Here is a 22,073-nt window from a genome sequence, read left to right as displayed (position 1 = left end):
ATGGGGTAGAGGGCGCTGAACTTAAGCGGGAGGAACATAGGGGATTGTGTAAGAAGTCCATTTCACTGGAATGGAATGCTATGTTGTAAGAGGTTATACCTACAGACGTGCAGGCACAATACAAGAACCCAAACATACTTACGGATGTCGCTAACAAAAATAGGATGGGCAAAATGCGGGATGTTGTACGCTCATATACAGAACAAAGGATATGGAATATAACTGTGTTCTTATGGATACAGGTTTATACTGTAGTGCTGGCTGCCAAGCATGTATAACAATGTAAGGCTGTGTCTGTATGGGGATAGGAACAGGTGGAATAGTTTAGTATTTGTTCTCGCTATTGCAGTGTAATGTACACGCTATGCACAATTGTTTGTGTGAATAGTAACGTCAAGAAAATTAATAAAAATATGTTTTTAAAAAACAACTAAGAAGGGCACAGGAAACTCCACCAAAGCGGCTTTCAGAAAGCGCAATAGCTAATGATACCTCAAGCACTGGTTGTCAAAAAAATAAAACTAGGTGTGCGCATCTGAAAAAAAAAAATTATTTATCCCATCACTGAGAAGATCATTCTATACAAGAACGCCATTCATCGGACCAATGGTTTATGGCACCAATTACATTTTCACCCCCAACAAGGAAAGGAGCACTGTTCCAAGTTGGGGCCCCGGAATAGTAAATGTCTTTTGATTTGAATGCACATGTTGTCACTGTGGTTGCCAACTGTGACACACTAGTTGTCCATGCATGTACTGTTATTAAAAATGTATCGTTTTGGGGGGCGTGGCTACGAGCCGACCGAGATGGCTGCGTAGCGCGAGTGCTCTGACACCGAGGCGCCTCCTTTGTCATTAATCCGAATGATCATCCGGCACTAGTGTACCTTCAGACGCGGAATCGGAGTGCGGGAGATAAGCGGCGCCTGCTGACGCTACCCCGGACTAAATCGGGCGAGGATAGCCGGTGGAGATCCAACGGTCCAGGAGGGGCCCTGCCGCGTGTGCAAGCACCGGCCTGCCGCACCACTGCAGCCCGACCGGAAGTGGCCGGGGGACGGAGGACCTGGCCGGAAGGGGCCGCTGACGGCGGTGGAACGCACCGGAGATAGTTTTGCCCTCAAGCGGCGACGCGCCATACCGGCCGCGGATTTACCGCTATGCGACCTCGCTGCACACCCACACTGCTCTGAGGTTGGCATACCTCACGGATGGCCTGTAAACTGCTTTACAGACGACACGAAGCCTGGAGGGGGATGGTGTGACTCGAACGCTCGCTTTGCCTGGCTGCATAGTGCAAGTAAAGACACTGCCTGCCGAACTGTTGCGTTGCACGAGTAACGCTTTCAAGTGCCCACGTGTGACAGACTGTTTGGTCCCTGGTAGAGCGCCCTGAGGCGGAGGGCCCATCTGACCGGCTGGGCGGGCGGGCGGGGAGTGCCGCCGGCCCCCACATCGGCCAACGGCCTCGCTGCACACCCACACTGCTCTGAGGTTGGCATACCTCACGGATGGCCTGTAAACTGCTTTACAGACGACACGAAGCCTGGAGGGGGATGGTGTGACTCGAACGCTCGCTTTGCCTGGCTGCATAGTGCAAGTAAAGACACTGCCTGCCGAACTGTTGCGTTGCACGAGTAACGCTTTCAAGTGCCCACGTGTGACAGACTGTTTGGTCCCTGGTAGAGCGCCCTGAGGCGGAGGGCCCATCTGACCGGCTGGGCGGGCGGGCGGGAAGTGCCGCCGGCCCCCACATCGGCCAACGGCGCCATTGCCGAATATTGTGCCAGCGGTCCCTGGGTGCGGTGCGCGGAGGCGGCTGCACTTGCTCCTGTGCCACGGGAGACGGCGAGCATCCGTATTCAGAGGCGCGTCCTCCACCTCCATGCCCGCTGATTCTCCGGTCTGCGCCCGGCAGTGCGCTGCGTGAGTCAGTGGCGATAACATCAGGTAGGAGATCGTCGAGTACTGCCCAGGAGCGTGAGGTAGGGGGTCCTGCAGATTCCCCTGTGAGGAGGTGGAGGTCTGGCTGCACACTGCTTCCTGCCCAATAGCGCTGTTGACCTGCACGCCTTGTGAAGTGGTGGTGCTTTGGCGCGAAACGCCATCTCGTTACCGAGGCGGAATGTCTGTGCTGTGAAGCTGCCCCCAGCGTGCTGTCTACCGGGCGCAATGGCAAACAGAGGTCCCAGGAACGCTGCGGCGCAGGCGAAGCTGGAGAAGTATGCCTTCGAGAAAACTGCCGCACATCATTCGGAGGGTCGCCCCTCCGCGGGCAAGAGTCCAGAAGATGATGGCACAAAGCGAGTAACGTTGGAGGATCTAATGAAAATGCTTACGAGTGTGCAAGCGACAGTGGGAGCAATCTCTACTGATGTTGGACTACTGAGGGCGGATTTCCACAAAATGACGGAGCGTGTGGCCCAGGTGGAAGTGGTCACTAAATCGTTGGTGGAGGACACTTCTGAACTGCAGTTGGCCACTGAACGCCTGGAAGCGGTCGCCAAGAAGCTGCAAGAACGACTGGACGATCAAGAAGGGAGGTCGCGGAGGAACAACGTCCGCATCCTGGGCATACCGGAGTCGGAGGGCAAACGCACGATGGATTTGTATGTGGAAGAATTAATCACGACGAAATTGCAGCCGAAGGGTCTCTCCCGTTTCTTTTCTGTTGAAAAGGCGCATAGGGTCCCCGGGGGGACGCCGAAGCCAGGGGCGGCGCCGCGGCCGGTGTTGGCTAAACTCTTTAATTTCAGAGATAGAGATGCCATACTTCAAACTGCCAGAAATTCCGCCCCTATCAAGGTACTGAACTCCACTATAGCTTTCTTCCCTGATTATACAGCTGAGGTGGCCCGACGACGAAAAACTTTTATCGACATCAAAAAAAGCTTGCGGGCCAAGGACATACCATACTCCATGCTATTCCCGGCAAGACTGAGAGTCGTGGACAATCACAAAGCGTGGTTCTTCGACACACCGGAGGCGGCGAGGGACTGGCTGGACGGGTGGAGGCGTGTGGAGGCACCTAGGCGGGACGGCAGAAGTCAACGCGAAAGAGGAACAATGAATCAGTCGGACCAAGTGGCGTCACAAGGCCATAGCCAGGACCTGTTTGCGGAAACGGGTCTGGAGGAGAGAGAGTATCCGGAGGAGTGAGTGCCGGCGGACATGTGCAGTACACTGCCTGAGAACTCTTGGTCCCCGCTCTGTGCAGGGCGGCTGAGGTCACATGGAGCTGCCTTCGGATTGCAGAGCTTCATATCCCCGACAAGCAAGTACAATGGGTTGGGGTGGGACAACGCGCTCTGCTAAGTTGGGGGAGGCGGGCGGTTTTCGACCCGTGCAGCAGGGAGGCAGGGAGGGGTGTGGGGGGGGTTTGTTGGTTGTTTTGGTTCTGGTTTTCGTATTTTATTGTAGTATTTTATGGCACAACACAGGATACACTGCACTACGTGAAGGTAACACTTTAATTGGCGACGATGCTCTGCTGGGATCGTTCCTTCCTGACTTATACCGCACCCTGATCGATGGCGACACACGTGATGGCTATACCTGAGCTCCACATGACACGTCCCTCCCGCTCACCAACATTGACGGCACTCACATGGAATGTTAGGGGGTTGGGCGATAAGGTGAAGCGAGGCCTAGTGTTACAATATTTGAAACGCTGTAAACCGGCGATAGTCATGCTGCAGGAGACCCATCTTGTGGGCACAGCCTCTAGAGCGATGGATAGATGGGGGTATAAATTCATTACTCATGCGGACTTCTCCTCCGGCTCTAGGGGGACTGGGATCCTTATACGGAAAAACTTCCCAATGATATGTCAACAAACTAAGATGGATACTCAGGGCCGCTTCGCAGCAGTGACGATACAGTGGGAGGGCCAACTCTTCAACTTTGTGTCCGTCTACATTCCGCCTGGCCTACAGGCCGCGGCTCACACTGCCCTAGCTTCCTTTCTACTGGCCCTACCGACGGCGACACTGGTTTTAGGGGGCGATTTTAATGACGTTGTGGATCATGCGCTTGATAGACACCCACAGGCTGCGACGATGCGGGGAGGCGGGCGACTCGCCGGTCTGTTGGACGCCTTGGGACTGACGGACTGCTGGCGAAACAAACACCCTTACGACAGGCACTATACCTATTACTCAGCGACACATAATTGCCTCTCACGGATTGATCACATTTTAATATCAGGGGAGGGACTACGTGGGGTCGAAGAGGTGGACATCTGTCCCAGGGGGATCTCCGACCACTCCCCGCTACGACTCACATACACGAACCACCGCTCCCATAGGTGCCGTATGTTTCCGGTTCATGCGAGTTATCTGCAGAACACCCCATTGAAAAAATCTCTCTCTGCTACTGCTGAGCACTATTTCCAGGAGAACGCGGGCTCAGTTGACTCTCGGAGTACCCTGTGGGAAGCGTTTAAAACGGTGTTGCGGGGGCAGGCGATCGCATCCGTAACGGCCCATAGGAGAACGCAGCAGCAAGAACTTAGCACCCTTGAGGAGGCCCTTGCAATGGCCATCTCTAGACAGGAATCCCATCCATCCCGGGGAGCTGCCCAGGCGGTCCGGCTGTGTCGAATAGAATGGATGGCATATCAGAAGGAATTGGTTAGGTCCTCGATTCAGGCCACTCGACACAGGGTTTACGAGCTGGGCGATAAGGCAGGAAAGATGCTGGCTTGGCTCGATAAAAAAGAAAGGGCGGGAAGGGTCATTGCACAATTGGCGCTGCCTGACGGAGGTGCGACCTCTGACCCCGGTGTCATAGTTGACCTGCTGGCTGATCACTTCGAGGCGATATACGCTCCCCAGGCGAGGTACTCGGCGGAGGAGGCTTACGATTACATTAAGGATCTGGCGATCCCCTGTCTCTCACCTGAGACAGCGCTTTTACTGGAGGCCGATATTACCGTGGAGGAGGTGCGAGAAGCGACTGAGGCACTGGCGTCTGGAAAAGCACTGGGACCCAACGGTCTCCCGGTGGAACTGTACAAACAAACAGCCCAGATGACAGCCCCCCACCTCCTTAACATGTTCAAGGACAGCCTGGAGGTAGGAATGCTGCCGAAAGATGAACGTTTGGCCACAATCATCCCGATCCACAAACCTGGTAAGGCATCGGAGGAGTGTACTTCTTACCACCCCATCTCCCTGCTCAATGCGGAACCAAAGATCCTCGCCAAATTATTAGCGCAGCGGTTGGCCCCCCCACCTTGCCACTCTGGTGCACCCAGATCAGTCCGGCTTTATGCAAAATCGTAATACCTCACATAATTTGCGACATTTGCAAGCGGTATTGGCTCGCCGAGAGTATATACAGGAGCCGGTGGTATTGCTTTCCCTGGACGCCACTATGGCGTTTGACACCGTAGAGTGGCCTTATCTGTTCGCTGTGCTTCGTCACATGGGCTTCGTCCCCCAGTTCTGCGCATGGGTCCGACTGCTCTACACCAGCCCCCTGGCTCAGGTGGCGGCTAATAGCCACATCTCCAGGGACTTCCCGCTCGGGCGTGGGACGAGGCAGGGTTGCCCATTATCCCCTCTGCTATTTACACTAGTCCTGGAGCCGCTGGCGATTTGGGTCAGATGGGAACCATCCATTAGGGGTATCCGGTGGTCACCGACGTGGGAAGATCGGATATCGCTATACGCGGATGATGTCCTGCTCTATCTCACCTCCCCGAAGAAATCGATCCCGGAACTGCTCAATGTTTGCGAGAAGTTTGGGAGAGTATCGGGCTATAGAATTAACTGGTCGAAATCAGTTCTATTCATTCTTGCTGGCTGCCCCCCCCCCCCCTACCGAGGGACTGTCCGTTGAGTTACACTACCAGTTCCACGTCTTAAACTTGAAACCCCCCCGGAACGGTTTACTAGAGATGTCAAGGTGTGGCGCTCCCTTCCTCTCACTCTCTTGGGCAAAGCTGCCCTGTTTAAAATGATGGCGCTGCCCCGTTTTTTGTACCTCCTTGAAAACTCGCCGTTTCCGGTACCCCCCTCCTATTTTAAAGCCATCGCAGCGGCAGTTTCTACTCTGCTTTGGGACGGGAAGCCGGCTCGTATTCCTCAGAACAAGCTGGTGAAAGACTGGTACGATGGGGGTATAGCGCTCCCTAGTATTGAATTGTATTACTGGGCTGCCCTCCTTAAGCAGATCAACTACTGGTTGCACGCCTCACAAACGGAACCCGCCTACATGGCGGACAGGCAGAATATTGAATCCAGAGGCCTGTTGAGAAACCTTTATAGCCGAGCCATCCCGACTGAGCTAAGAGGCCCGACTCATCACACGATTCAAATCTGGTATAAGGCACACAGACATCTTCAGTGCGCGAACACTATCACACAGATGACACCCCTGTGGGACTCGTGCAGGTTGGGTTACATGGGCAATACAAAGGGATTCAAGGCGTGGGACGCCATAGGAGTTTCCGTGGTGAGGGACCTCTGGAAACACCACAAAGTCGTAGATTTTGATTTTTTACAGTCCAAATATGGTATGGCTAGGTCCGAACATTACAGGTACATGCAGATACGGCATGCGCTGAGGGCAGCCATTCCGGAAGGGACGAATTTGCAGGAATCTACCCCTCTAGAAGACAGACTGCTAACTGAACATATGTCCCAAAAAGCCACCTCCTACACATACCGCAAATTAGTTAACAATCTCCCCGACATGCTGTCCAAACTGCATTCCAGCTAAGTGGCAGATGTTGGTGACCTTGACGACTCGGAGTGGCAGGAGGCTCTCTCGTCTCCGCGTGAGTCTGCGATTCCTTCCAGGCTTAAGCTGGTGCAGCTGAAAATACTGCACCGCACATACTATACTAGGACGGTCCTGCACAAGATAGGGAAAACTGAACACGAATACTGTCTCCGTGGCTGTGGAGAAAGAGGGACGTTATATCACACAATTTGGGATTGTGGGCAATTGGCCAGGTACTGGACAGCAGTGATGCGAACTATCTCCCAGACTATGGCTACCTCCCTGCTGCCCGACCCGCGCTGCTGCTTATTGAACATATGGGAGGCAGTGGACTTAACCCATAGACAGCTGGACTGGGTCATGTTGGGCCTGATGGTTGCAAAGCGAAATGTGGCTAAGCTGTGGGGCTCGCCTGTGTTGCCCACACTGAGAGAATGGTGCAGCGACATGGATGAGGCAATGGTGGCTGAGAAGGCGGTGTTTGTCCAGAGGGGTTGCCCCAAGAAATGGGGTCTGATCTGGGGGGCGTGGAACAGGTATAGGGGAAACATTTGTGAACCACCACGGGAGGACTCGGATGAGTGTCTGTCTGATTGAGGGTTGAAGTTATACCATGGCTGTAAATGGTGACAGGCCCGGCGGCTTTGGAGTCCGCCCGGTCTCTACAGGAGGCGGAGGTGTCAGTGACGGTTCTGGAATGCATCTCTTATGTTAACGACAATATAATTGTGAAGGTATGTCTACTTACCTTCAGAGATCGCTTTGTGTCCTTTCTGTTTGTGCCTTTGCTTTAATGAACAGTTTGGTTCTACAGTTAAAAAACAGACCTATGTAATTTCAGGTAATGGTAACAGCTGCATTGAGCACAATAAGTTCCATTTGCCGCCGGGCCCCAGGGATGACGGCTAAACGGCTGTGTATTCTTAACATTGTAGATTTCATGCTGGAGTGATCGCGGCCAGACCCAGAGATTGTAGGCCCTAAGCTGTGTTCTGATGATAATGTACAATAAAGGTCTTTATAAAAATAAAAAAATAAAAATGTATCGTTTTACTCCCTCTTTCGACATTTCAATCCTACCAGACGTCTTTAAAACAGCAATATATATAGTTAAGCTCTGACATTTATTATAGTCTACGCAAATCATACATTTCATACATACCCCTTGTGTGTGTGGTACAACCCCGATTAAGCTGATAAAAGTTGTTGAAGGGACTGAGAGAGGCGTGTCAAGAGCCATTTCTGCTGAACCTTTATAAAAAAAATGTAAATACTGATCAAAGAGTTCAATAACTTACTTGCCTTTTAGCTGCTTAGCCATTTGTCCTACGCGTGGACGCTTTTCTCAATGCTTTTTCTTGCAACAATATCGTGTAATGAAAATAATACCTGTAAAATGAAGAATGAGAGACTCGGCTGCTTGCCACAGAAGTTTGTTTTCCACGTTTGCACCTTGGATCCTTCGCCCAGTTGGCAGACACCCTTTCCACGCAGGGCGGTGGCGCCGCGCAGAGCCTTCTTTTGTGGAGACTTAAACAGAGCATTCCACGATATATTTTAAGGCTGCAGCCTTTCTTAATTAAAATCTAGCAGATAAGCAGATCAAGCACTCACAGAGCCAAATACCAAAGCCAGGGTGCCTCAGGCGCATTTCTCTTAACGCTGGATACGACGTTTCATCCGTGTGAAAGTTTGAGTTCCACCTGTTACTTTACAAACCACAAACCAGTCGTCAAAAGCTGCCCTGGGGATAACTGTGCAGACGACAACACAGATCTCATATGTGAGCGCACAGCCACCGTATATTTTTGAGGCATTTGCTACTGTAAGTGGCACGGAGTGAGGAACGCTGCCGCCTCGTGCTCCTTTAAAGGTTTAGGGTTTAGAAATACAAGAAGAACCATGTAAGCCTACGTGGACGAGGGTAAGACTAAGAACGTATAAATATATAAAAAAAAGGATCCCGTGGACCTCATTTAGAAGAGAAACCTCGTGATCACCTACGCGGCATTCTCTTAATTATTTCAATAGTTCAATATTACTCATATACCAAATCTAATTTTAAACGCACAGGAGACCGAGATTTCCGTTTTCTGTGTCAAAGAATGCATCCTTGTGTTTATGCTTGAATACTTTACACAATAGTTGGAAAATGTACAGTGGCGTTGTCCATATATGCTGTAAATGAAATCACTTGTGAGCACTGCGTCGTCCGCACTATGATCACTGATGTTTTTTGTAATATATCATGCTATTTAAGGTATACAAAATGGAAATCTCTCTGTGTCCTGTGCGCTTCAAATTAGATTTGGTATACGAGTAATACTGAAATAATTAAGGGAAACCCTCCTAGGTGATCAAGGGGTTCCTATTCTGATTGAGTCCCACAGGATAATAGTTCCTATTAATCCCTTTAAAGGTTTATGGTCAGATATAACAAACTTTTTAAAAGTCACAAACAGTACGAATAGCAGTTGGCGACGGCAAGATTTTTTTTTTTTTTACTAAGCAGTAAATCAATTTTAAGAGTCTGTAAATTATAAGCAGACTCCTAAACGGAAGGTGAAGCTAATTCCTGTGCCAGTGCTGAGCTCCCAGTGAACAAGAGGCGGTCTGAGTGCCTCTGGAATACAGAAGGGATGGGACAGCGAGTAAAATGTCTTCCCTTCTAGGGGATACTCATCAATAGTCATAAGCACTGAATAGTCCCGCCTACGTGCAGGGACCCCGGAGCAATAGCAAATAATATGCATATATCTACATATATACATACATATATACATACATATCCACACAAAGACCTCCGAATTCAGGAGCCACCAACCCTGCAGGGCGGCCTCTCTTTAAAGCGGGCACGGAGAAGCCCGTCACTTTCACCACATGAAACACAAATAGAGGCCCATTTCTGGAGACAAGCGCTTTATTTCAGGTAATGCAGCACTGCTTTCTCAGTCCAACATGTTTCGGGGTTAGCCTTGATCACGGAGAGAAAGTTCAAACAAAGTGCATACGTGCGTGCATTCTTATAGGTGTACTGACCCACGTGACTGATGGACCTACAACTTCCAGGATGCAGCGGGAAATGCAAGTAAGTGCCGATTTTCTGAGACAGTTCTCGTTATTCATTTTCCTGTGCATTACATATTCCATTACTGTGTAGTTCAATCACAGAGGATATGTAGCCAGCATGATGCTTGATATACTATTAGCCTGATCCAAAGCTCACGTTGAATAAACAAAAAAAGAGAGGTTATATGAGTTTCAAAAAGCCACAGAGATGGAGCGATACAACTAAGGAATCACACACCCACTTTGGGTGGTTTAGAAGGCCCTCACACACCGACCTGGTCAGTGTCATGCTTCATCATCGGGCCCCACCAAAGAGGCCGAGTGCCTCTTTGGTGTGCTACGACGCCAGGAGACTGGGGAGCTGGTTGTGTGAAAAGGGCGTGCAGTGAGGTATATAGTTAAAAAGTGCCTAAAGGGTATCTAAAAAAATTTATTTTAATGAGTGATCCCTAAGACACGAATAAAATGAATTATGTGTCTGAATATGTTGCCAAAGGTAATGGATTGGTTAATTCAGAGTTATAGTTTAGTCAGTCAACATGTTTCTGCCTTTACAATGGTTTTAATTTACCTAGGCATTCGTCAGGACTAGTTAAACCCCGGCGGTATGGACTCTCTAATCATCCACCCTAACCTGGGGACGTGAAAGTGAAAAATCAAAAAGTGATAAAGTGCATAAAAAAGTGGGGAAGAGCGAATCGCTCATTCCAAAAAAAAAAACCTCCAAATTCGGGAGTATATCTGCACCTGTAAATACAATAATACAGACAAACACAAAGGAGACATACATACAATTAATCATTTGTATAGGTTATAGCGTTTGTCCAAGGTGCTCCATAGTTGTGGCATAGATAGTGTTCCCATATAGACACTAAAGTTAACACCATCCATATAGCCATGCAGGGATATTACCACTAACTCTGGGTTGGTGATGTGGAGAATCTTGTGCCTATAACAAACAGTGAGGCTAGAAGGGGTTAAAAACATGATAAAACACTCCATAGGAGGGATCAATGGACCAAAGGTCTGTGACCCCACCACGAAAGTCAAGGATTTTATGAGCATCTCACTTTATAGGATGGCGCTAATTGCACCATGGGTCTCGGGAGGGAGGTTGGAGCGTACCTGGCACATCCTGAACACAAAAACAAAGGATTTTAATACATGCGATCAGGTTTTACTTAGCTCGATCGTGTCGATGTTGATACTGCAAGAAGGATCAGAACTCACGCCCTCAACGCTCTCAGCCCGCTTCTGCAACCTAGCATACCCTCTAGACCGGACCTCGACGATGGAGAGCGGGGCCGGTAACTGAATTATAAGTGTTTTCTCGCTGTGCGCCGCTCTTCCGGGTGGGCGTGCCAGGGACCAGAGAGAGAGGCTTGGGACGCGCCGGCCCTAGTAGAATGGGCGTGGCGTACCTCAAAACGAGGCTTGGTTTCGAGGGCTGTGCGTTGCCATAGTAGCGCAATTGTTACCATGTTAGACAGGCTAACTCTATTGGCTGACACCGCGGTACACCGTACAGTGTAAGACTAAGGAAAAAGGTATATTGATCGAAGGGGAGAACAGCAGTATGGGAGTGTTCTCGCCATCACTCGGGCGTTTCCATAGTTCAAAGGACCTCAAATCAGTGAGCGGTAGGCAAACAGTATTGCCAGGTAACATATATCGCTGTGACCAGAATACTCAGATGCACAGATGCCTGCAGTGAGTGGCAAGAAATATTAATTAGGCAGACAATCAGACTGAATGGGCAAACGTTATAAGATCCTGGGTACCTTAAGGCAGTGAGCGCTAAGCCAACAGTGGTTGAAATACATAAAAGTCTACAGCAAGAGTGGTTTGATCAATATTTGCTGGGAGCTATCAGGTAAGCAGTAACCCTATGTGGGCATATGAATGCAGTTAGAGTTGCTGGGCTACTGTAACTCAAAGACAAGATGTAAATTAAAAATTAAAAGGGGGGGGGGAGAAAGGGACCTCTTAGAGTGATACTTTTCACTGTGAATCATTGTTTTTTACTCTCAGTTAACAATTCTGCTAAAACCATGCCACAAAAAGAAAGGTAACTGGAAGTGACAGTTGGTTTTTTGCGTGAGTCAAAGACCATCGTCAGTATTACCCCAGGACTGTATTCCATGGGATGTCATCATTTAAACCCGCCGTGTTTGTACCTAGACGGTATACCCAGCGCTGCTCTTTCTCAAAAAGTCTCCTGGAGATGTTATTTGTACCAGTGACTGACTCTATGATTGTCCATCTCATGTCATTGGTGGTGTGGTTGCAGTCCAAGAAATGGCGACTCAATTTCGTTGTTGCCTTTTTGCACCGGATATTGCTACGGTGCTCGCAGATACGCTGTTTCACCTTGCGTGTGGTCATACCAACATATCGTAAGGCGCAAGGGCATGTGATTAAATACACCACATTCATAGAGTTGCAGTTCGTGTGTGTAACCTGGGTCCAGATTTTACCTTGCTCCAGCGAGAGTGTTTTTGATGCCTCCGTTAGGTGACAAACGCTGCAATCCGAACACGGGTAGTGCCCCGTTACTTTAGGTAAGCCCCATGCAGCCGTCACTGTTGGGATTTCCAGTGGTGTCTTTTCTTTCGGCCGGGTATGGACTAAAGCATGCTTCAAACTACGACCCTTTTTGAAAGAGAAAAGAGGCTTTTTCCAATCCTCTTTGGAAGATTTTATTATGTTCCAATGTTTGTTTATTGTCTTTTTCATGTAGTTAGATAGGCTATTGAAAGTGGTGACACAAGTGAGAGGGATTGTTGCCTGGATCTTGGTTTTTTCTTCCAGTAAGGCCTCCCTCGGCTGGTTTCTTGCTCTCTTGAAACCTTTGTTAAGGGTTGATGTTGGGTAGCCTCTCTCTCAGTTTAACAGTCAGATCAGAGGACTGTTCTTTGAAATCCGTAATAGTACTGCAATTTCTTCTCAGTCTGAGATATTGCCCATAAGGAAGATTTTCCTTGAGGGGCCGCGGGTGAAAGCTGCTGAACTCTAGTAAATTGTTCTTGGCTGTAGGTTTATGATGAGTCTTTGTACTCAGACATGTGCCAGATACGGAGATCACTACGTCCAGAAAGATAATGTCTGTTTTGCTGGTGGTGTGGGTGAACCTAAGGTTATGGTCAAGAGTATTGATCCATACCAAGAATGACTCAAGATCACTATCACTACCAGTCCAAAGCAGCAAAACGTCGTCAATGTAACGCTTCCATAGCAACATTGAATGAGAGAAGTCAGTGGATGGTGGCAAGATGTACTTAGCTTCGAAATCAGCCACATAGAGTCCAGCTACACTTGGGGCAAAAGTACTGCCCATAGATGTCCCTGAGCATTGGAGAAACAGCTTATTCTTGAAGGAGAAGAAATTCTCTTTTAGTGCTATGGTTGCACAGTCAATGATAAATGATTTGGGTGTCTGATATTCCCACTCAATAGTATCCAGTGACTCTGCCAGGACCCTGATAGTGTCGTCCTGGGGGATGCTTGTATAGAGACTTTCGACATCCAGAGTCACTAAGGTGACTGAGTTTTCACTGAAGGTGATGTCTGATAGGAGCCGTAATAGGCTCTTTGTATCTTGTAGGTAGGTTGGGGTTGCCTGCACCAATGGTTTCAGAAATTGATCGCAGAATCGTGACAGTGGCTCCAAGAGGGAGCCTATCCCTGACACTATGGGACGTCCAGGAGGTGGTAACCTGTTTTTGTGCATCTTGGGCAATGTGTAAAGGTACGGTATGATGTTGCTATTGCTGTCCAGAAAATCCGCCTCATTTTTAGACACATGTCCACTTTCTTCTGCTTGTCTGACTAACGTCGTGATCTTTTTGGTTAGGTCAGCAGTTGGGTCTTTGTTCAGAGGGGTATAGTTCCTCATGTCTTGTAGTAGCACCTCACAGGTTTGTTCATAGTCTGTGGTGTTTTGGATGACAATCCCTCCACCTTTATCTGCAGGTTTTATGGTTATTGTAGTGTCGTCCTGCAATTGTTGGAGAGCTTGGTATTCTGCAGCGGAAAAATTGCCAAATGTTCTAAGGTTCTGGCAAGACTCAAGATCTTTAAACACCGACTGTTCGAAAGCGGTGATAGCAGCTGGTACAGTGTGTGGAGGCGGGATGAACGTGGAGTTAGGTCTCAGTCCGGTATCGCCATTTCGAACAGATTCGTTGGGATCTGTTTTTCCTTCGAAGAAAGCCTTCAGCTTTAACTTCCGAAAAAATCGCTGGCTCCTTTAAGCAAACCCGGAGAAGAGGTAATCGCGGCAATAGGAACAATAGAGGTAGACCAGGCAACCAAAGCCATCACCAGCAATGGCAACAACCTCCAATGGGAATGGGCCCTCCTCCCTACCCTTATCAACAACCTCAATATCCCTACATGGGTTGGAACCCAGGTTTTATGCCCCCAATCAACTTCCAGAACCAATATAGACCGCCTTTTTTAGAGAATGGCCGGAGGGGAGAGGAAAGAGGAGAGGCAGCAACTGGGTATCCTGGGCAGAGGACGACTCAGTGGCGAACAACACTCGCAGCAGCAACCCACAACCAGGAACGGGCGGGCTGTGAGTTTAGTGACTAATCTCTCCACTAGAGTACTAACACCAATTGAGGTTCAGGTTCTAGAAAAAGGCTTGGGGTTTGTCCCCACTGCAAGACCAGATAAGTTCAAACTACATTGTGAACTGGCCGGATTTTTTCGGAAGTTAAAGCTGAAGGCTTTCTTCGAAGGAAAAACAGATCCCAACGAATCTGTTCGAAATGGCGATACCGGACTGAGACCTAACTCCACGTTCATCCCGCCTCCACACACTGTACCAGCTGCTATCACCGCTTTCGAACAGGCGGTGTTTAAAGATCTTGAGTCTTGCCAGAACCCTAGAACATTTGGCAATTTTTCCGCTGCAGAATACCAAGCTCTCCAACAATTGCAGGACGACACTACAATAACCATAAAACCTGCAGATAAAGGTGGAGGGATTGTCATCCAAAACACCGCAGACTATGAACAAACCTGTGAGGTGCTACTACAAGACATGAGGAACTATACCCCTCTGAACAAAGACCCAACTGCTGACCTAACCAAAAAGATCACGACGTTAGTCAGACAAGCAGAAGAAAGTGGACATGTGTCTAAAAATGAGGCGGATTTTCTGGACAGCAATAGCAACATCATACCGTACTTTTACACATTGCCCAAGATGCACAAAAGCAGGTTACCACCTCCTGGACGTCCCATAGTGTCAGAGATAGGCTCCCTCTTGGAGCCACTGTCGCGATTCTGCGATCAATTTCTGAAACCATTGGTGCAGGCAACCCCAACCTACCTACAAGATACAAAGAGCCTATTACGGCTCCTATCAGACATCACCTTCAGTGAAAACTCAGTCACCTTAGTGACTCTGGATGTCGAAAGTCTCTATACAAGCATCCCCCAGGACCACACTATCAGGGTCCTGGCAGAGTCACTGGATACTATTGAGTGGGAATATCAGACACCCAAATCATTCATCATTGACTGTGCAACCATAGCACTAAAAGAGAATTTCTTCTCCTTCAAGAATAAGCTGTTTCTCCAATGCTCAGGGACATCTATGGGCAGTACTTTTGCCCCAAGTGTAGCTGGACTCTATGTGGCTGATTTCGAAGCTAAGTACATCTTGCCACCATCCACTGACTTCTCTCATTCAATGTTGCTATGGAAGCGTTACATTGACGACGTTTTGCTGCTTTGGACTGGTAGTGATAGTGATCTTGAGTCATTCTTGGTATGGATCAATACTCTTGACCATAACCTTAGGTTCACCCACACCACCAGCAAAACAGACATTATCTTTCTGGACGTAGTGATCTCCGTATCTGGCACATGTCTGAGTACAAAGACTCATCATAAGCCTACAGCCAAGAACAATTTACTAGAGTTCAGCAGCTTTCACCCGCGGCCCCTCAAGGAAAATCTTCCTTATGGGCAATATCTCAGACTGAGAAGAAATTGCAGTACTATTACGGATTTCAAAGAACAGTCCTCTGATCTGACTGTTAAACTGAGAGAGAGAGGCTACCCGACATCAACCCTTAACAAAGGTTTCAAGAGAGCAAGAAACCAGCCGAGAGAGGCCTTACTGGAAGAAAAAACCAAGATCCAGGCAACAATCCCTCTCACTTGTGTCACCACTTTCAATAGCCTATCTAACTACATGAAAAAGACAATAAACAAACATTGGAGCATAATAAAATCTTCCAAAGAGGATTGGGAAAAGCCTCTTTTCTCTTTCAAAAAGGGTCGTAGTTTGAAGGATGCTTTAGTCCATACCCGGCCGAAAGAAAAGACACCACTGGAAATCCCAACAGTGACGGCTGCATGGGGCTTACCTAAAGTAACGGGGCACTACCCGTGTTCGGATTGCAGCGTTTGTCACCTAACGGAGGCCTCAAAAACACTCTCGCTGGAGCAAGGTAAAATCTGGACCCAGGTTACACACACGAACTGCAACTCTATGAATGTGGTGTATTTAATCACATGCCCTTGCGCCTTACGATATGTTGGTATGACCACACGCAAGGTGAAACAGCGTATCTGCGAGCACCGTAGCAATATCCGGTGCAAAAAGGCAACAACAAAATTGAGTCGCCATTTCTTGGACTGCAACCACACCACCAATGACATGAGATGGACAATCATAGAGTCAGTCACTGGTACAAATAACATCTCCAGGAGACTTTTTGAGAAAGAGCAGCGCTGGCTGTACCGTCTAGGTACAAACACGGTGGGTTTAAATGATGACATCCCATGGAATACTGTCCTGGGGTAATACTGACGATGGTCTTTGACTCACGCAAAAAACCGACTGTCACTTCCAGTTACCTTTCTTTTTGTGGCATGGTTTTAGCAGAATTGTTAACTGAGAGTAAAAAACAATGATTCACAGTGAAAAGTATTACTCTAAGAGGTACCTTTCTCCCCCCCTTTTAATTTACATCTTGTCTTTGAGTTACAGTAGCCCAGCAACTCTAACTGCATTCATATGCCCACATAGGGTTACTGCTTACCTGATAGCTCCCAGCAAATATTAATCAAACCACTCTTGCTGTAGACTTTTATGTATTTCAACCACTGTTGGCTTAGCGCTCACTGCCTTAAGGTACCCAGGATCTGATAACGTTTGCCCATTCAGTCTGATTGTCTGCCTAATTAATATTTCTTGCCACTCACTGCAGGCATCTGTGCATCTGAGTATTCTGGTCACAGCGATATATGTTACCTGGCAATACTGTTTGCCTACCGCTCACTGATTTGAGGTCCTTTGAACTATGGAAACGCCCGAGTGATGGCGAGAACACTCCCATACTGCTGTTCTCCCCTTCGATCAATATACCTTTTTCCTTAGTCTTACACTGTACGGTGTATCACGGTGTCAGCCAATAGAGTTAGCCTGTCTAACATGGTAACAATTGCGCTACTATGGCAACGCACAGCCCTCGAAACCAAGCCTCGTTTTGAGGTACGCCACGCCCATTCTACTAGGGCCGGCACGTCCCAAGCCTCTCTCTCTGGTCCCGGGCACGCCCACCCGGAAGAGCGGCGCACAGCGAGAAAACACTTTTGATTCAGTTACCGGCCCCGCTCTCCATCGTCGGGGTCCGGTCTAGAGGGTATGCTAGGTTGCAGAAGCGGGCTGAGAGCGTTGAGGGCGTGAGTTCTGATCCTTCTTGCAGTATCAACATTGACACGATCGAGCTAAGTAAAACCTGATCGCATGTATTAAAATCCTTTGTTTTTGTTTTCAGGATGTGCCAGGTACGCTCCAACCCCCCTCCCGAGACCCATGGTGCAATTAGCGCCATCCTATAAAGTGAGATGCTCATAAAATCCTTGACTTTCGTGGTGGGGTCACAGACCTTTGGTCCATTGATCCCTCTTATGGAGTGTTTTATCATGTTTTTAACCCCTTCTAGCCTCACTGTTTGTTATAGGCACAAGATTCTCAACATCACCAACCCAGAGTTAGTGGTAATATCCCTGCAGGGCTATATGGATGGTGTTAACTTTAGTGTCTATATGGGAACACTATCTATGCCACAACTATGCCACAACTATGGAGCACCTTGGACAAACGCTATAACCTATACAAATGATTAATTGTATGTATGTCTCCTTTGTGTTTGTCTGTATTATTGTATTTACAGGTGCAGATATACTCCCGAATTTGGAATTTTTTTTTAAATGAGCGATTCGCTCTTCCCCACTTTTTTATGCACTTTATCACTTTTTGATTTTTCACTTTCACGTCCCCAGGTTAGGGTGGATGATTAGAGAGTCCATACTGCCGGGGTTTAACTAGTCCTGACGAATGCCTAGGTAAATTAAAACCATTGTAAAGGCAGAAACATGTTGACTGACTAAACTATAACTCTGAATTAACCAATCCATTACCTTTGGCAACATATTCAGACACATAATTCATTTTATTCGTGTCTTAGTGATCACTCATTAAAATAAATTTTTTTAGATACCCTTTAGGCACTTTTTAACTATATACCTCACTGCACGCCCTTTTCACACAACCAGCTCCGCAGTCTCCTGGCGTCGTAGCACACCTAAGAGGCACTCGGCCTCTTTGGTGGGGCCCGATGATGAAGCATCACACTGACCAGGTCGGTGTGTGAGGGCCTTCTAAACCACCCAAAGTGGGTGTGTGATTCCTTAGTTGTATCGCTCCATCTCTGTGGCTTTTTGAAACTCATATAACCTCTTTTTTTGTTTATTCGTACTAAACCGGGGACTAAGAGATGGTTCCTTAATCTCCCTGCCTCTCCTATTGTTGTTTTGTTCCAAAGCTCATGTCCCCAGAACGATTGGTGTGGGAGATTCCCCTCACCAAATCCCTTCCGTCGTTGCCGTTACATTTGCATAATTAGCATTACCTTCTTAGGTTGAACAGCAGCGCGTGGGTCATGCTCCATCGTTATAAATCCACACAAAGACCTCCGATTCAGGCATGGAGAAGCCCGTCACTTTCACCACATGAAACACAAATAGAGGCCTTCTATATATATATATATATATATATATATATATATATATATATATATAAATACGCAAATATATAGATAATATGCATATATATAAATATGCAGCCTGAAAACGTTACTAGGCTCAAAACTGCCACAATTGCATTGTAAATCTTTTACATCTGAAAATATAACGAAACATAAGTCATGATATTCTTATGATACAAATAAAGAAAACTGCTTTGAGATTGCTTTGAAACACACAACCTTTATTTTCAAAGGTAAAAAGGCAAGATCATTGAGGCAGATTAGCCTAGAGAGGCTGCATATAGAAACAATCTGAAAACTGGCGCCCTGCCTTTAAGACCTCCAGGAACCCCCAGGCTCCCTTCGTGCACCACAGGTGACAGGTCATTTCTTTTTTCCAGCTCCTTCTGTGAGGACCCTGGAGCTTTGAGCTCGCCAGTTAGTGATTTTTTTATCACTATTTTCTGGTTTACAGAGACATCTTTTAGTTTCACTCAACGTCTTCAGTACGTAGCTTACTAATCCTGTTGTTTTTTTCAGATTTTTGGCAATTTTTTCCTGTCATAATGCCAGCCTTATTTAATAAGTGCCCGGCCAATGGAAAAAAGATGGCTAAGTCAGACCCGCACTCGGTCTGTATTGCGTGTCTGCCTTCATCTCACAAGCCAGACCAGTGTTACCACTGCAGCAAGTTTTCAAATAGAACCCGTAGGGAAAGGGAGAAGATCAAGCTGCACTCCATGCAGGAGAGAGGAAAGGAAACAGCAAGTGGCTGAGAAGAACATCCCTCAAAGAAGCCCTCCTCTCAACCAAGGCTAGAGAGCAAAGAGAAAGGTGAGAAAAGGAGACGCCGGTCTCACACGCCACCGAGGGACAGATTGACTCTCAAAATACCTTTGTGCTCCGAGTCAGCGTCGAAATCGATGTCGAGGCGTCCTTCGCCGTCGAAGAAACTGACTTTAGGTGAGAAGACCCATAGGACGAAGTCGACACCAACGCGTAGGCGGTCCAGGTCCGGCTCGCCTATGACGTCAAAAGGCCGTGACTCAACGTCGACTCATCAAAGTCGAAGCCCACCGCAGGGAGGGCCCACGGCGACGTCGAGAAGGCCACCGACGTCGAGAGGTCCACTTGCATCGATGTCGAGCCGAACACCTCGACAATGGTGAGACACAGTTGTTCGTCAACGACGTGTTAATACAGGCATTCGCCGTCGAGACGCATGACGTTGACTCATCGGTCGCCAAGGAGGTCGATGTCGAGGAGGTCACCGTCAAGAAGATCGATGTCGAGATCTCGCAAAACACCATCTGGATCTAGGAGGTGAAGAAGATCGCGATCCAGGTCGACGTCGAGGAGATCAATGTCGAGGAGATCACATTCCAATCACGGGTCTCCTCCTGCCAAGAGAACTAGGGCGACGTCAAGAGACCGCTCGACATGGGACGCCCAGGTTGTGACGTCAAGGAGTGCCTCTTCCTCCCCGGGACTTCAGATAGTGCAAGTCACTCCTGAATCCCCACCAGTGCCGACTCCAGCCCCTGCAACTAATATCTCCCCAAGATGACTGGGGGACATAAGAGAGTGGAAGATTCTCAGGATTACAAGACTGCCACGTTCCTCTAGCAGATCCAGATCTCCTATAATTCAATCAGTGCACTCATCCGAAAGACATGAGCGACGTACCACTCCACAAAGGTCCCCATCTTTGAGAAGGCGCTCATCACGTTCTCCTAGGAGTCGGGCATCCAGATCTCGCCACCGCTCTCCTAGAAGACGAAGCCATAGATCTTCGTGGTCTTCAGATTCAAAGGCAGATTACTCTCCTACTCTTTCTTCCTCTCCTCTGAGTAGAATATCACCCATTGATGATATCCTGACCTTCAATGAGGTTCTATGTAGAGGGGCAGCGAAGCTTCACATTGAGATGCCTGTATCTACTGCTAAAACGTCAGTCATCTTTGGAACACTTCACCAAAGGTCTTCATCTAGACCATTGCTTCCCCTGGTGCCTGGCCTGTTAGAGCCTGCTCTTCAAAAATTCCTTATTCCAGCATTGGTGGGGGCGGCCCCATCTCGGATCACTATAAAGTACAAGGCTCCTGAGAAGGACCCCTTTTATATGAGGGCTGACTCTAAGCCGGACTCGGTTATTGTGTCAGCGGCACGGAAGAACCAGACGGGAGTAGCATCAACTGCGGTACCCCCGGATAGAGACAGTAAGACCATGGATTCTGTCGGCAAGAGAATGTGCACCACCTCAGCATCCTATATGAAGGTAGCCAGCGCCTCGGCCTTACTGGGTCGGTAGGACCGCTCTTTGTGGGACTCTCTCTCACGCTTCACTGAAAAGCTCCCAAAGGAAGACAAACCAGATTTCCTGGAGATCCGTCATGAAAGGGGTTTGGTGGCCAATCAGGTCATCAGTGCAGCGGCGGATGCCTCTGACTTAGCTGCCCATGGTTATGCACATGGGATTTGTGCACTTCGCTCTGCCTGGCTGAGATTGACGGGTTTGAAGCCAGAGGCTCAACATCGTATCCTCAATCTCCCCTTCAATGAGGCCTTGCTCTTCGGCCCTCATGCTGATGATGAAATGTACAGGATGAAGACCGAACTGGACATGGTGAAGGCAGTTGGGCATGAGAAGAGGAAGGACTTCAGGCAACGCTACCGCCCCTACGATCGACGCCAATACCAACAGAGGGTTCAAACCCCTCAGTGGTCCTCTCAGCAACATCAAGGAAGATCACAGTCCTACCAGCGTCTTCCTGGTAGAGGATGAGGGCGGAACTCCAGGCATTCCACACCTGCTGCCAAGCAACTACAGAAGCAATGAGTGCTTGCTTCCCCTAACTCCGTTACCCACTACGGTGGGGGGAAGTGTCCGTTTCTACCTGGAAGAGTGGACCAAAATCACACTAGACAAGTGGGTGCTCAATATTGTGAGGAATGGGTATTCCATCAGGTTCAAGTCCCCTCCACCTTCTATTCCTCCTCGAAAGACTGTCATCCATCACATGAATCTTCTGAGAGAAGAGGTGTCCACTCTACTTCTAAAGGAGGCCATCGAGGAGATTCCATGGCACCAATGTTGACAGGGGATCTACTCCCGATATTTTTGGGTCCCAAAGAAAGGTCCAAACAAGGAGTTCAGGCCTATACTAGATCTCAGGCTTCTAAACAAGTTCATTTTGAGAGAGAGGTTCAGAATGCTGGC

The 22,073-nt window shown here is 48.3% G+C and overlaps 1 long non-coding RNA gene across 2 annotated transcripts in view; it reads right to left on the bottom strand.

Annotated features, from left to right (window-relative positions):
• The window catches only part of LOC144768276 (uncharacterized), a 337,152-nt gene that overhangs the window by 77,365 nt on the left and 237,714 nt on the right, over positions 1-22,073 (bottom strand). Inside the window, exon 3 of one of the 2 annotated variants that reach the window (XR_013598519.1) lies at positions 7,894-7,982. The exons of the other annotated variant lie outside the window; for it this stretch is intronic. This is a non-coding gene — a long non-coding RNA (uncharacterized LOC144768276). The remainder of the gene's footprint in view (positions 1-7,893; positions 7,983-22,073) is intronic. 2 annotated transcript variants of the gene reach the window in all.

Source organism: Lissotriton helveticus, chromosome 7, assembly GCF_964261635.1.
Source record: "Lissotriton helveticus chromosome 7, aLisHel1.1, whole genome shotgun sequence".
Classification (NCBI taxonomy): Eukaryota; Metazoa; Chordata; class Amphibia; order Caudata; family Salamandridae; genus Lissotriton; species Lissotriton helveticus.
This window is presented reverse-complemented; position numbering and strand designations above follow the sequence as displayed.